Below are 12,507 nucleotides of genomic sequence, written 5' to 3'. Positions count from 1 at the left end.
ACTGCTTGAATTTGTAGGACCTGAATGTTGAAACAGATATTCTAGAGATCTGAATGTGGATTTTAAAAAAAATCTCATCAAGTCCTGGCTAAAATGAATTTTTAAGATAAGTCCTCATACCCTTAAAAATCACGTTAAGAGAGAAACTTTGTATATCCTCTTTAAATGTATTTGGAAGTTGAAGTTGAATTGTTTTTAAAATATTAAATCTTGAATTCCACAGATCAGCAGATCCTTAAACTTTGAAACAGCATCAGGTCTCAGATTTGCCTCGTAGCTTCATAGTCTGGTCCCTAATCCCCGAGTTGGCACTACCTTGATCACACATTGATTTACAGGTACCTGCAGCCATGACACACAAGGACACTCTGCAATGTGATATTATTCAAATCCCCATGCAGAATTAGCTGAAAAGTGATGGTCTCAGTTTCCACTGCACTGGTGTTCTGGGTGAGAGATAGAGAAGTTGAAAGCGGGGTTGTGCTGTGGCTGTGTTGTGTCCATTTGGAAAAGACCCCAACCCCCACCAGAGAAGCCCAAGTCTGTTCTTCCCTGTTACAGAGTTCTTCACTTGGTCTCTGGCTATCCAAACCTGTGCAAAATTACAAATGAGTCATTATTCCATGCCAAAAATTGAACAATGCAACAACCTGAATCAAAGGCTATGTTCAAGTCCCTTACGTTCAGCATTCTATTTCTGGGGGGTCTATTATAAGGAAACAATACAACTGTATCTGACTCTTCAATCATCTGAATTAAATATAAACGCAAAAGAACCAGACACAGGAGTGGAAAACTCCCTTCCCCCTCAATACATATACATAGCACATAATCACACACTTACATGCATCTTAAAACACATCTTTTCCCCTCAACTGTCATCTGCTTTGTTAGTATATATGGTTATTATGAATGATTACTCATTTCATTCCAAGATGCACAGATGACAATTGGCACAGCCTCTAGCATCTTGTCTCTAGTCTTCCTACAGCTGAGGGGGAGGAATCCTCAAAAAAAATAGGAAAAGTATAAATATGTGTTAATTGTTTGAAGTATCATCCACTTCAAAACTGGTTTTATTAGAAAAACATTTCAAGTGGCTCTGAGACACTATGAGCATGAAAATGCGCTTTGAATAAACAGTAATCAATGCACAAATCCCAAGCTATTTAGTACAGGTTGCTTCTCTCCTCGGGAGCCTGTAATTCCCCACACTAGGCTCCTGGGCTAGGTTAGCAGACAGACATTGCTGCAGATCCTGGGGAAGCACAAGCAATTGCCTTGGGCTGTCTTGAAAGTGTATTTCTCATGGTCAAAGATGGCCTGTGGGTGTGACTGACCACTTCTACATCAAACAAAGTGACCAACAAGCCAACAGTCATGGTTCTCAGTGGGCTTGTGAATGCTGAGCAAGGCAGCCCCAAGCCCCAGCCACCTCATCGCCCCCAAATGTGTCAGCTTCACTGTCCACAAGTGTTCACTGTCCACTCTCTGCTATCAAGAATACTCATGTCTTGGTGCCTGTGCATAACATTCTAGCTAAACTAGACTTTCAGTCTTTAAGGGAAGACATTTTGTTATGTATGCATTAGAAAGTGTTCAACTTATATGGTCTACTGTCCAAAGGTTAGACAAGGAAACCCCAAAAAGATATTTTAAGAAAATATGATGGAGGGAGGGTGGTGCAGTAGATTAGCAAACTAATCCTCCATCTGCAGTGTCAGCTTCCCATTTGGGTACTGGTTCATGCCCTGGCTGCTCCATTTCTAAACTACCTCCATGCTGATGACCTAGGAAAGCAGTGGAGGATGGCCCAAGTCCTTGGACCTCTGCACCTATGTGGGAGACCTAGAGGAAGCTCTTGGCTGCTGACTCCTGGTTTTAGATCAGCTCAGATTCTGCCATTGCAGCCATATGGGGAGTGAAGCAGCAGCTGGAAGGTCCTTTTCTCTGTATCTTCTACTCTCTCTGTAAAATTTTCCTTTCAAACAAAAACTAATTTTTCAGGAAAAAAAAGATAAAATGAGAAGCTTTCTATCCTAGATTCTTCATAGAATAAAGTATCATATGTGTAAATATGTATGAAGGAGCTATGCTAACCATAGCCTCATGATATTCATTTCCAGAATCTTCCATATGCTTGCTTCTCTGTTTGAGACACTGAAAGCTTGAAAAGCACAATTTCTAGCCTAATCCCTCTGTTGTAATGTACTTACTGCAGAAATTTAGAAAATGAAAGCCAAGGAATCATTTTTTCCACAGTTGTGTATGCAGGAAGTGGGTGTCAGTGCATGTCAACGTTGGCAACAGTGGGCTACCATAACTACTGCCCCCTTAACAGATTTGTGGGATAGAGAGGAAGTGATGTCGGCAACACTGTAGTCATAACATGAATAGTTTTTCTAATCTAGGTGTTAGGAGTAGTTTCTGGATTGAAAACGCGGTGTCATTTAACCTTAACACAGACTTTCTGTTTTGCATTGTTCCAGGCCTTCTGCTCTTACATCTTATTTCTTAAATCAAATTCATTTTGTTTAAATACCAAGACAGAATTCTGTTTCCTACATTAAATGCTGACAGATATTTAAGCAGCCCAATTAGAAATGAGTGTATGGTCTTAGCACTTTTATTAATTTGACATTATCCTGACAGAGTGCACACTTCCACTTATTCACAAGTTTCTTGAAGATGGCAAAAGGATCCTTTTATATGGATAGAAGAAGAGAGGAAAAAAAAACTACTAAAGGCTAAATTTGATTCTATGTCCTAATTGGGATACCTCCTCAGTTAAATGCAGGATAGTTTCTGAGCTATTGAATCCACAAAAGCAAGGAAGGAAAACACACATTGGATGCCTATGATAGGTACTATGAGGCAATTTCTATGCAATATCTCATTTAATCTACATAATAACCATGGCAAGTGAATAGTATTATCTTAGATCTGCAAGTAGGGATGCCAAGCCTCAAAAGTCTTACACTGTCTGGCCAGGGTAAAGAAGTTAGTAAGTGGCAAATCAAGGATTCATGTCTAGTCTGCCCAACTCATCCATGATACCCTTTCTACTTTATGTTTTACTGTCTTCTGCTCCTGCATTTTCAAACAAATGAGATAGTAAGTTTTGGGATCACTGATAGGAAAACATTGCAATCACCAGGCTTCCATGGGAGACTTGGTCCTAAAAAAGCAAACTAAAGAAAATCTGTGTGGCCGAAGCTGTTGATTGCTTGTCTGGCATCCACCTTCTCTTTCTTCTTACTGAAAGATCAGCAGATTGTGTTCATCAGTAACATATTCCTCCCTAGAGGGTGAGCCGTAATGATTCTAAGTAAAGCATTCATTTCCTTCTGCCAATAACTATTCCAGAGATAGACATGCAACTCAGTATTGGGCAATGATAAGGACAAAAAAACAATCTGATTTTGAGGGAGTGGACTTCAGGGAAAGATTCTTTCCCCTTCAGAAAAAGTACAAGAAGACTTTGTTTTTTTTTTTTTTTTTTTTTCACACTTGCCACTTCAGGCTATCAAGTCAGGATGGCTGAAGCTGCAGCAATTTTTACCCATACATAAAGTAAGGTATCTCAAGAATAAAACTTTTCAGCCAAATCAGTGGAGTTAACAGAGTAAAAGAACCTCAAGTCTTCGATGTCCTAACCAGTGTAAATCAGCCTTAGGCATCTTCCCTCCTGTTAGATCAACAATAAATATCCTTTGGTAAGTAGAATTGCGTGTTACTTGCAGCTGAATACATAAATGGATGTACAAGTTCATGAACTCACTCTTGTCTAGTATGGATAGGAAATATAAAGAAGTGAAAGAAAATAAATAGGTATTAGCTGGGACTCCAAGGGAATTCCCTGTTTATATTCAAAACTTCTACATCAGCTTCTAAAAAAACTATGACAAGTCTACAAAATAGACATGCTCAACAATGCAGAAAGATCAAAGACAGACTTGTTTAAGTTCAGTAGACTATACTTACTAAAGCAGCAAAAGGGAATGTTTTCTAAAGCTTTCAAACAAAAAAAATAATAATAAGACTATAGAGAATGAGGAGGGGAGGTCTCTTAGTAAACTCGTTATTTACAACAGACAGTCCCTTTAGGATTCTACTAATCGAAATTTTGTTGTAACAAACCATTAATCAGCCTGCATGTGGTTCAGATTATCACTCTTTGGGAAGAATGCTTTGGTGAGTCTTCCACACAAATACAAATTCTATGTTGGCTCAGAAATCAGAAACGCAGAGCCATTTAGAATTCTGTCCCTCAGCCATACCTGGAGCCAATCCCAATCCCAATTATACTTCTGCTTTCTTTGAAGAAGCATCTTACAATGCACACATCTAAAAAGCAATAAGCAACTCCTCTCTCCAGATTCAGAAGAAACATCTTTCTGGCCTGCTGAATCCCATCAATTCATTCTAAAAGACCACTGAGGTAACAAAGTAACTCCTGAATAATATCTGTGATATGTACTGAAATTCCACTGTGAATCTAGATTTTGCAAGGCTATTAGAGAGTTCCTTCCACCATCCCACAATATTTCTCATTATAAGTTAGGGCAGGGGGAGAGCATTTTGCAACTAATGGAAAACTTAGCCAATTTGCTAAAACTATAAATCTCTTTATTGATTGTAATATATGACCCCAATCGGCAAATTTGCTAGTTCTCTTTTCAACCAAGATGGTTGGGTTTAATTTTTAGTTATTTTGAAGATATTTCTGCATTAATATTTTTCAGAAAGTTTTGTTTGTCCTCTCATTATTTTTCTAAACACAAATGCAATTTTATCACAAATCACCATATTTAATAATAAATTTCAGGGCAAAAGTATGTGTTTGTAATGGGCTGTGTTTCTAAACAACTGTGTGTTAGATTCCTAGGTCAGTCAGACTTTTTAAAAAAGATGTATTTATTTTTATTTGAAAGATTTTGCAAAAGAAGGAGAGACAGAAAAACCTCCCATCTGCTGATTCATTCATTAAACGGCCATAACAGCTAGAGCTGATCCAATTGGAAGTCAGGAGCTTCAACTGGGTCTTCCACGTGGGGGCAGGTTCCCAAGGACTTGGGCCATACTCTGCTGCTTTCCCAGATCATTAGCAGAGGACCTGGATAGGAAGTGGAGCAGCAAGTACACGAACCAGTGCCCACATGAGACACTGACAATCATAGGGCAAAGAACTAGCCTTCTGTGCTACTGCACCAGGCCCAGCCTGTGATGGTTTTGTCCTAATCTGTACAGGTTCAATATCTAAATTTTGTCTGTGACAATACTGTAGCAATTTGAAATTTTGAAAAAAGGTATTTGGGAGCCTACATTGTGGCAGATTGAACAAGGCTGCCACCTGCAATGCTAGCATCCCATATCAGAGTGCTGATTTGAGTCCCTGTTGCACTGCTTCTAACCCAGATTCCTGCTAATATTCTTGGTAAAGCAGGCAAGGATGCCACTCACAGGGGAAACCCATTTGTAGCTCCAGACTCCTGGTTTCAGCCTGGCCCAGCCCTGGCTGTTGTGGGCATTTTGGAAGTGAGCCAGCAGATGGAAGATACCTCACCTCTCTTTCTACTCCCTTTCAAATAAGCAGAAAACAAATCTTACAAAAAACTGTATTTTGTATTCTTAAAAGTCATAGGGACCCAAATGATTTGATGCTAGCACATGATTTACCAACAGGATTATACTGCAGCTGTAGCAAAGTGAAAAAGACATTTTACTACCTTCTGAACAAAGACAAAATCGCGGGCATTGCCAGGAAAACATGATTTAAAGATAAAGGCAAGGGCCCAGCGCAGTGGCCTAGTGGCTAAATTTCTCGCCTTGAACGCTCTGGGATCCCATATGGGCATTGGTTCTAATCCTGGCAGCTCCACTTTCCATCCAGCTCCCTGCTTGTGGCCCGGGAAAGCAGTCGAGGACGGCCCAAAGCCTTGGGACCCTGTACCCGTGTGGGAGACCTGGAAGAAGTTCCTGGCTCCTGGCTTCGGATCAGCTCAGCTCTGGCTGTTAAAGTCACTTGGGGAGTGAATCAACAGATGGAAGATCTTCCTCTCCATCTCTCCTCCTTTGTATTTCTGACTTTCCAATAAAAATAAATAAAATCTTAAAAATAAAGATAAAAGCAAGCAAATCTCTGTTAAATCAAGATAGTGCCTCAAAATATTTCCAGCCATACAAAATGCCATTTGAAGAGATTAAGGGTGCGTCTCAAGGTCCTGTCAATCTGGGGACTGGCACTGGGGCATAGAAGATGAAGCCACCACCTGCAGTGCTAGCATCCCAAATGCGTACCAGTTCATACTCTGGCTGTTCCACTTCTGATCCAGTTCCATGATAATAGCCTGAGAAAGGCAGTGGAAGATGGCTCAACTATTGGGGCCACTACCATCCACAAGAGAGACCAGGATGAAGTTCCTGGCTTTAGCCTGGCCCAGTCCCAGCCATTGCGGCCACATGGATAATAAACTAAAAGATGGGTGGAATATTCTATCTCTGTCTCTTCCTCTCTTTAAAATATATCTTTCTAAGCAAAAGCCTATTAATCCAGCAGTATAGAACAGTAGAATTGATTAAATTTGTGGGTGTGGCTTTGTTTAATGCAATGAATCCAAGAAGAGTCACAGATCTATACATGTCTTAAAATAGTGATGTATGCAGCAGTATCATTAACTTGACTGGGCAGAACTGAGACATTGCAGAATAAAGAGAGGCACCTAAATGTCAATACTTCTGTCAGGAAATCTGAGCATAGAATCAAGAGCCTAGAAAGCAGAGAGGAGAGCCACAGAGAATACTTTCCAGACTCTCAAACCTGAACTAACACCAATCAAATTGTGACCAGTTGGATTTCAGAATCTCTACGGACCAGTGGTTCCTTCATGTCACACAAACACATAACGCATATATACAACTCTACCTTATAATGCAGATGCCTAGCCCAACATAAGGTAGAAATGTATGTGTCTGCGTGTGTGTTTGTGTAGATAATTTGTCTTCAATTTTGTGAACCTACATGTGGAGGAGCCTCATCTTCACATGGACCTCTTTTTTATTTTTATACAAAAGTCAGATATACAGGCAAGAGGAGAGACAGAGAAGAAGATCTTCTGTCCATTGATTCACTCCCCAAGTGGCTGCAACAGCGGGAGATGTGCCAATCCAGAGCCAGGATCCTCTTCCAGGTCTTCCACTCAGGTGCAGGATACCAAGGTCTTTGGCCATCCTTGACTGTCTTCCCAGGCCACTAGCAGGGAGCTGGACGGGAATTGGGGCTGCCAGGATTAGAACTGGCACCCATGTGGGATCCAGGCATATGCAAGACAAGAATTTTAGCTGTCAAGTACCATGCTGGGCCCCACATGGACCTCTTTTAATGAGATTCTGGAATCCACTATAATGAGACTTTCAGGGATGCAAAGGAATTTTGAATATAAAAGGGTTATGAATTGTGTGGACTGTGATGATTGGATGGTAGACTGTGCTATGCAGTCTCTAAAATGGTCCCCAATTATTTTTGTATACCAATTTACATCCTTGTGGAACTCCTCACTTTGAATGTGAAATAGACCCACTAACTTGCTTCTAATAAACAGAATGTATACAAAGGGATGCCATACCTCTATTAATGATCATTCATTTATTTATTGTGAGAGATGGGAGAGGGAGAGAGGAGAGAGAGAGAAACCTTCCATACACTGTTTCTCTCCCCAAATACTCAACAGCAGGAGCTGGGATAGGCCAATGTCAGGAGCCCAGCACTCCATCTCCTCTCCCGTATGGACGACAGGGATCCAAGCATTTCAGTCATCACCACTTCCACCTGAGGTGTGCATTAGCAGAAAGCTAAACTTGGAAACTCAGCTCCCCATATCTACCTTTTTTCTCAATAATCATCCCAAGCCCCTCACTTATACCAGTGGCTCCCAATAAAGTATAGTTCTTCCTGTGAGTCTTGGTCAAAAGAATGACAGTGATTGAGACCACTTTGAAAAGCTAAAATTGGGCCCAGTGCAATGGCTCAGTGACTAAATTCATGCTTTTGAACCACAGGGAACCCATATTGGTTCCAGTTTGTGTCCCGGCTGGTCCACATCACATCCAGATCCCTGCTTGTGGCCTGGGAAATCAGTGAAGGATGACCCAAAGCCTTGGGACCCTGTACCTGCCAGGGAAACCCAGAAGAAGCACCCGTCTCCTGGCTTCAGATCAGCTTAGCTATGGCAACTGCAACTACTTGGGAAAGTGAACCAGTGGATGAAAGATTTTTATCTTTGTCTCGTCTTCTCTCTGTAAATCTGCCTTTCCAAGAAGAATAAAAATCTTGAAAAATGCAAAGAAAAGGTAAAGTGTTTTTTTTAGTTCACCTTGTTTCTTCAAGTTGAAGACATTTGAAGATCTAAAAAAAGGTCTGGGTTTAGTGATAGTAGTCTGCTTTTCTGATTTGTCCAGGACACAAATATGTCCCATGAAACACCAAACAGGTATTGAGTTTCCTCAACTTCTCATAGCCATCCTTTCTTACATTTTGAACAGCACCAGAATTAGATGTCCATCTCCACCAGCAATTATAGGATCTTGAGTGGGAAGCCATTTCTCTTTCCTGTGTGTCTGAGCTTGCTCATCTGTAAAGTGGGGTGATGGTGTAACAGGGAATGATATAGGTTTTCAAATTATTTTCCCTTTGGACAAGTTTATCTTTAATCTTTGGAAAAACTATAGTCAAATCAACTTGCCCTCTGTATTAGTCCATTTTCTTATACTATAATGAAATGCCTGAAGTTGTATACTTTATAAGTAACAGAGGTTTATTGAGCCCTGTTTTGAAAGCTGAAAGTCCAAGCAAAAAGATGCTGGCTCTGGTTAGGGCTTCCCTTGACTCTATCACCACATGGCACATGGTAGCATTGCAGAACTATGACAGAGAAATGGCAAATGGCAAGACAAGAAGCTAGAACATGAGAAGGAAGAAGACTTATTCTTTTGTAACAATTCGCTCTTGGAAGAATGAGGATCTTAGGAGAGATCCCTTCATCCCCTATAAGGACAGTGTTCCCAGGGTCCTCTCACTGGGTTCTCTCTCAAATACCAATCTCCCAACACCACCACTTTGGGAACTCAGCTTCTGACAAACAACCCCTTCTGGAAAAACCACATCCAAATTATTGTACCCACATCTTTTTCCAGCTAACAAGTAATTAGCATGGTGCATCACTTTAAAACTCGTCAGAGTCATTCATATCCTTTGCCTCTTTTAGGTACTCAGTGTGATCTCATGAAGTCAGTATCATTCAGTGAGTAACATGTAAACCTGAAGAAGGCAGCATTCTCAGTTCAAATTAGGAAATGAATCTCAGTCACACCAAAAAAATAAGGATTGAATTCTTTTGACCTAGTTCTATGCAATTTTATAACCTGACATACTTGCTTTGGTCCTCAGACCTAAAAGCCTTTCCTCTCCGCTCAGTCCTTGTCCCTGTCCTCCATCCCTCCTGTTTTTTTTTTCTTTTTTTTTATTGTATTTTTGTTGACAATTTTTACATAGTTAATTATGGTAAATAAAAAAGGTTCAAGGGGTATAGGGAAGTGGGTAATAGTATTATGTCCATATTGTTTCCATCATGTATCTGAGGTAAAGGGGGATATTGACAGAGAAACCCCACCCAGTTTCCCACCCACCCTAAGTCCCGGATGTGGGGCATGCTCTGAGATCCTTGCTCAAGTGGTGTTAATAGTTCTCCAGTTATGAATCGCTGCCAGTTTCACTCGATGAGGTCGTCCACTGATTGACACAGTCCATCATAGAGTCTTCATTTGCCCAGTATTTCGCTGCCAACATATAGCTGAGGTGGTTCATTGACTTGCTCTGTCCTCTGTCTTTTCTTGGCTAGGGTTCTGAGTCCAGCAGTTCAATTGGGGAGATCTCCAAAGAAGCTTTGAGGTATTCCCAGACCAGATTCTTGTATGTTCTAGCAAGCACAGGGCCCGGCACAGTCCGTCACCCCGATCAGCTGGTGGTTGCAATTGCTGGGTTGGTTCTGTTTTCAGTCCCGACTTGCACTGGAACCAATGGGTGTTGCAGTCCAGCCTGGCTCTGCCCAGTACACACTCGGCCCTTGCATCAACCAGTGAGAGCTGCAGCCTAGTCAGGGTGACCCACAATAACCCCCACCAGGCCCGCGCCCTACCCTGGTTTACCAGTATGTATAGCAGACTAGTCCAGTCTGTCCCACATCCTATTTGGCTCTTGTACTTGTCAGTGGGTATTAAAGCTTAGTTCTATCTAACCAACTCAACTCTCCAGCCCTCACAGATGTTGTTGAGTGCCTCTCTGTCTAGCCACCCCAGCCCCCGTCTAAGTTTTCATGCCTTCCCGCGGGAGTAGTGACCCAAGAGGGGGGGGAATCCACTATTTCCCTCCCAGGTCTCTCTCAGTCCCGGTTTATGCACTCTTTGGGTGGTTCTGTGATTTGACTTGACAGAATTAGTCCCCAGTGCCAGCTTCTGCCAGTTGATGCTGTGGCTAAGCTCAAACATCCCTCACCCACTCTAATTTATGCTTGCACCAGCAGGAATAATCCGCCTAGCCTGGCTTTTCCCTGATATAGTCCACGTGCAGCACACAGGTGTTGCAGCCTTGCTTAGTCTGGTCTGTCCCCATCCCAGCCCAAGCTCTCCAGTGGGAGTAGCTGTCCAGCAAGGGAACCACCCCCTTAATCCCCCTGCTGGCTCTGCCCCTCCCTTCCTGGATCTCACGTGTGCTGGTTGGGTGCTGCATTCATATCCAGTACAGGCAACCTCACCCAAGCGTTCCATAATGTGCACTGGTTTTGTCGTGACCAGTCCCGGCTCGACCCACACTCTGTTCTGGTGTTCGGATTTACCAGTGTATGACATGTGCCGGAGTCCAGCTCCAGCCGAGAGTTCGGAGCTCGAGAAGGGTGCGTGAGATAGGCGTAGAAAGAAGAAGAGAGAAAGAAAGGAGAGACGGACCACTAGGATTCCTTGATGATTGTGGACCTTGCGAGAAAGCTGTCCGCTTTATTTATACAGAAGCCGTACAAGGTTTTCTTTTAGGGGCATTTTGACATAGCTTCAGGGGGGCACAATTTACAACTTCTTGAGAAATGATTGAGGAAGGGTCCCACATTCCTTGCTTATCTTGGTTTGCCAGTCTTCATCCGCTCTCCTCAGGTCTGGGCTCTAACCTTGGCGCCACCTGTGACAACCAGGCCCCTACCTTGAATTATGTATGGGTTAGTAAGTCTGGGGTCTTGGTCTATGGGGATTACGGGCCATTGGCACTAAAGGCCATTAGGTCAGCAAGCTCACACAGTTTGTTAACTGAACAAGTAAAGCAAGAGTTATAGCGGCAGAAAGAATTGTAATTAGCAATGAGCTAAGTTTACTCCATTTAAGTTTCAATTCTACAATGGACAAGTAAGTGTTTCCAAAGATAATTCTACAAATTGTTTCACCTCAAGACAGGGCATTATCCATTCCAACACTGCAGCCAAGAATTTCTCAGTAGGCAACACATCTTATTCAGTAATACACTCTTACTACAATTCTTATTCTACAACTTATCCATCACTTAATGGGAGAAATACATCAAAAGAGAAAAAACAAAGATCTAAGACAAAAGGTTTCAAACATTAAGTTCCTCTACAACTGCAGGTTCTACAACCTCATAAGTGATCAAACAATAATCAAAAGTATATCTTTGTGATGTTAGTGAAATCAGCCTATATTTCCTCTAGTTAGAAATTATGAAAGCAGCTAAAGCAACTACAGTTTCTATGTTCTAAAGAGTTGCAAGGACAGGCTAACCCTTAAGGTCACAGTAACTATATTTTTTGCCTTAGCAGGATAGCCTTTAGGGTCCCAGTAACAGGATAGCCTTTAGGGTCACAGTAACAAAATAACTTTTAGGGTCCCAGTAACAAGATAGCTTTTAGGGTCCCAGTAGCTATATTTTTTGTCCTGACAGTCTTAACCCATACTCCCATCATTTCTATTAGTTTGTAAAATTCTTATCAAGCCATTTCCCAGAAAGCATGCTAAATGTCCGGGCCAGATTTTATGGCAATGGGTAGGTACACAATAAGGTGTCTGGAAACAGCATGGGCTTGATTGTACTCCTGTGTGCAGTTAAAGGCCCACTCACCAAGACATTATCAGTAACATTAACTCTCAAGCTGATATTACTTGCCAAAGCCATCTCACAGGGGCAAACAATGCCTCAATAGATTACAGGATTCTTAGTGGGGTGCTTGAGTGTCCATGCAAAAGGGTGGTGAGACTGCATCAAGGTGGTCAGAGAGAAATCCGCCGGGCCCTGCCAAACAGCTGGAAGCTCCCTGGGCCCTGCCATGCAGGGAGCTGTTCTCTTCACACCTTTGTGTCATTCACACCTACTGCACGGACCCTGGCAGACATGAACTGATTCAGCCTGGTCTGCCCCTGACCCATGCCAAATATATGCCAGTGGGACATCCCTCC

At 42.1% G+C, this 12,507-nt stretch overlaps 1 protein-coding gene across 1 annotated transcript in view; it reads right to left on the bottom strand.

Annotated features, from left to right (window-relative positions):
• Window positions 1-12,507, bottom strand: part of SRPX (sushi repeat containing protein X-linked) — an 85,757-nt gene that overhangs the window by 31,532 nt on the left and 41,718 nt on the right. The window lies entirely within an intron of this gene.

This window comes from Ochotona princeps, chromosome X (genome assembly GCF_030435755.1).
Source record: "Ochotona princeps isolate mOchPri1 chromosome X, mOchPri1.hap1, whole genome shotgun sequence".
Taxonomy (NCBI): Eukaryota; Metazoa; Chordata; class Mammalia; order Lagomorpha; family Ochotonidae; genus Ochotona; species Ochotona princeps.
This window is presented reverse-complemented; position numbering and strand designations above follow the sequence as displayed.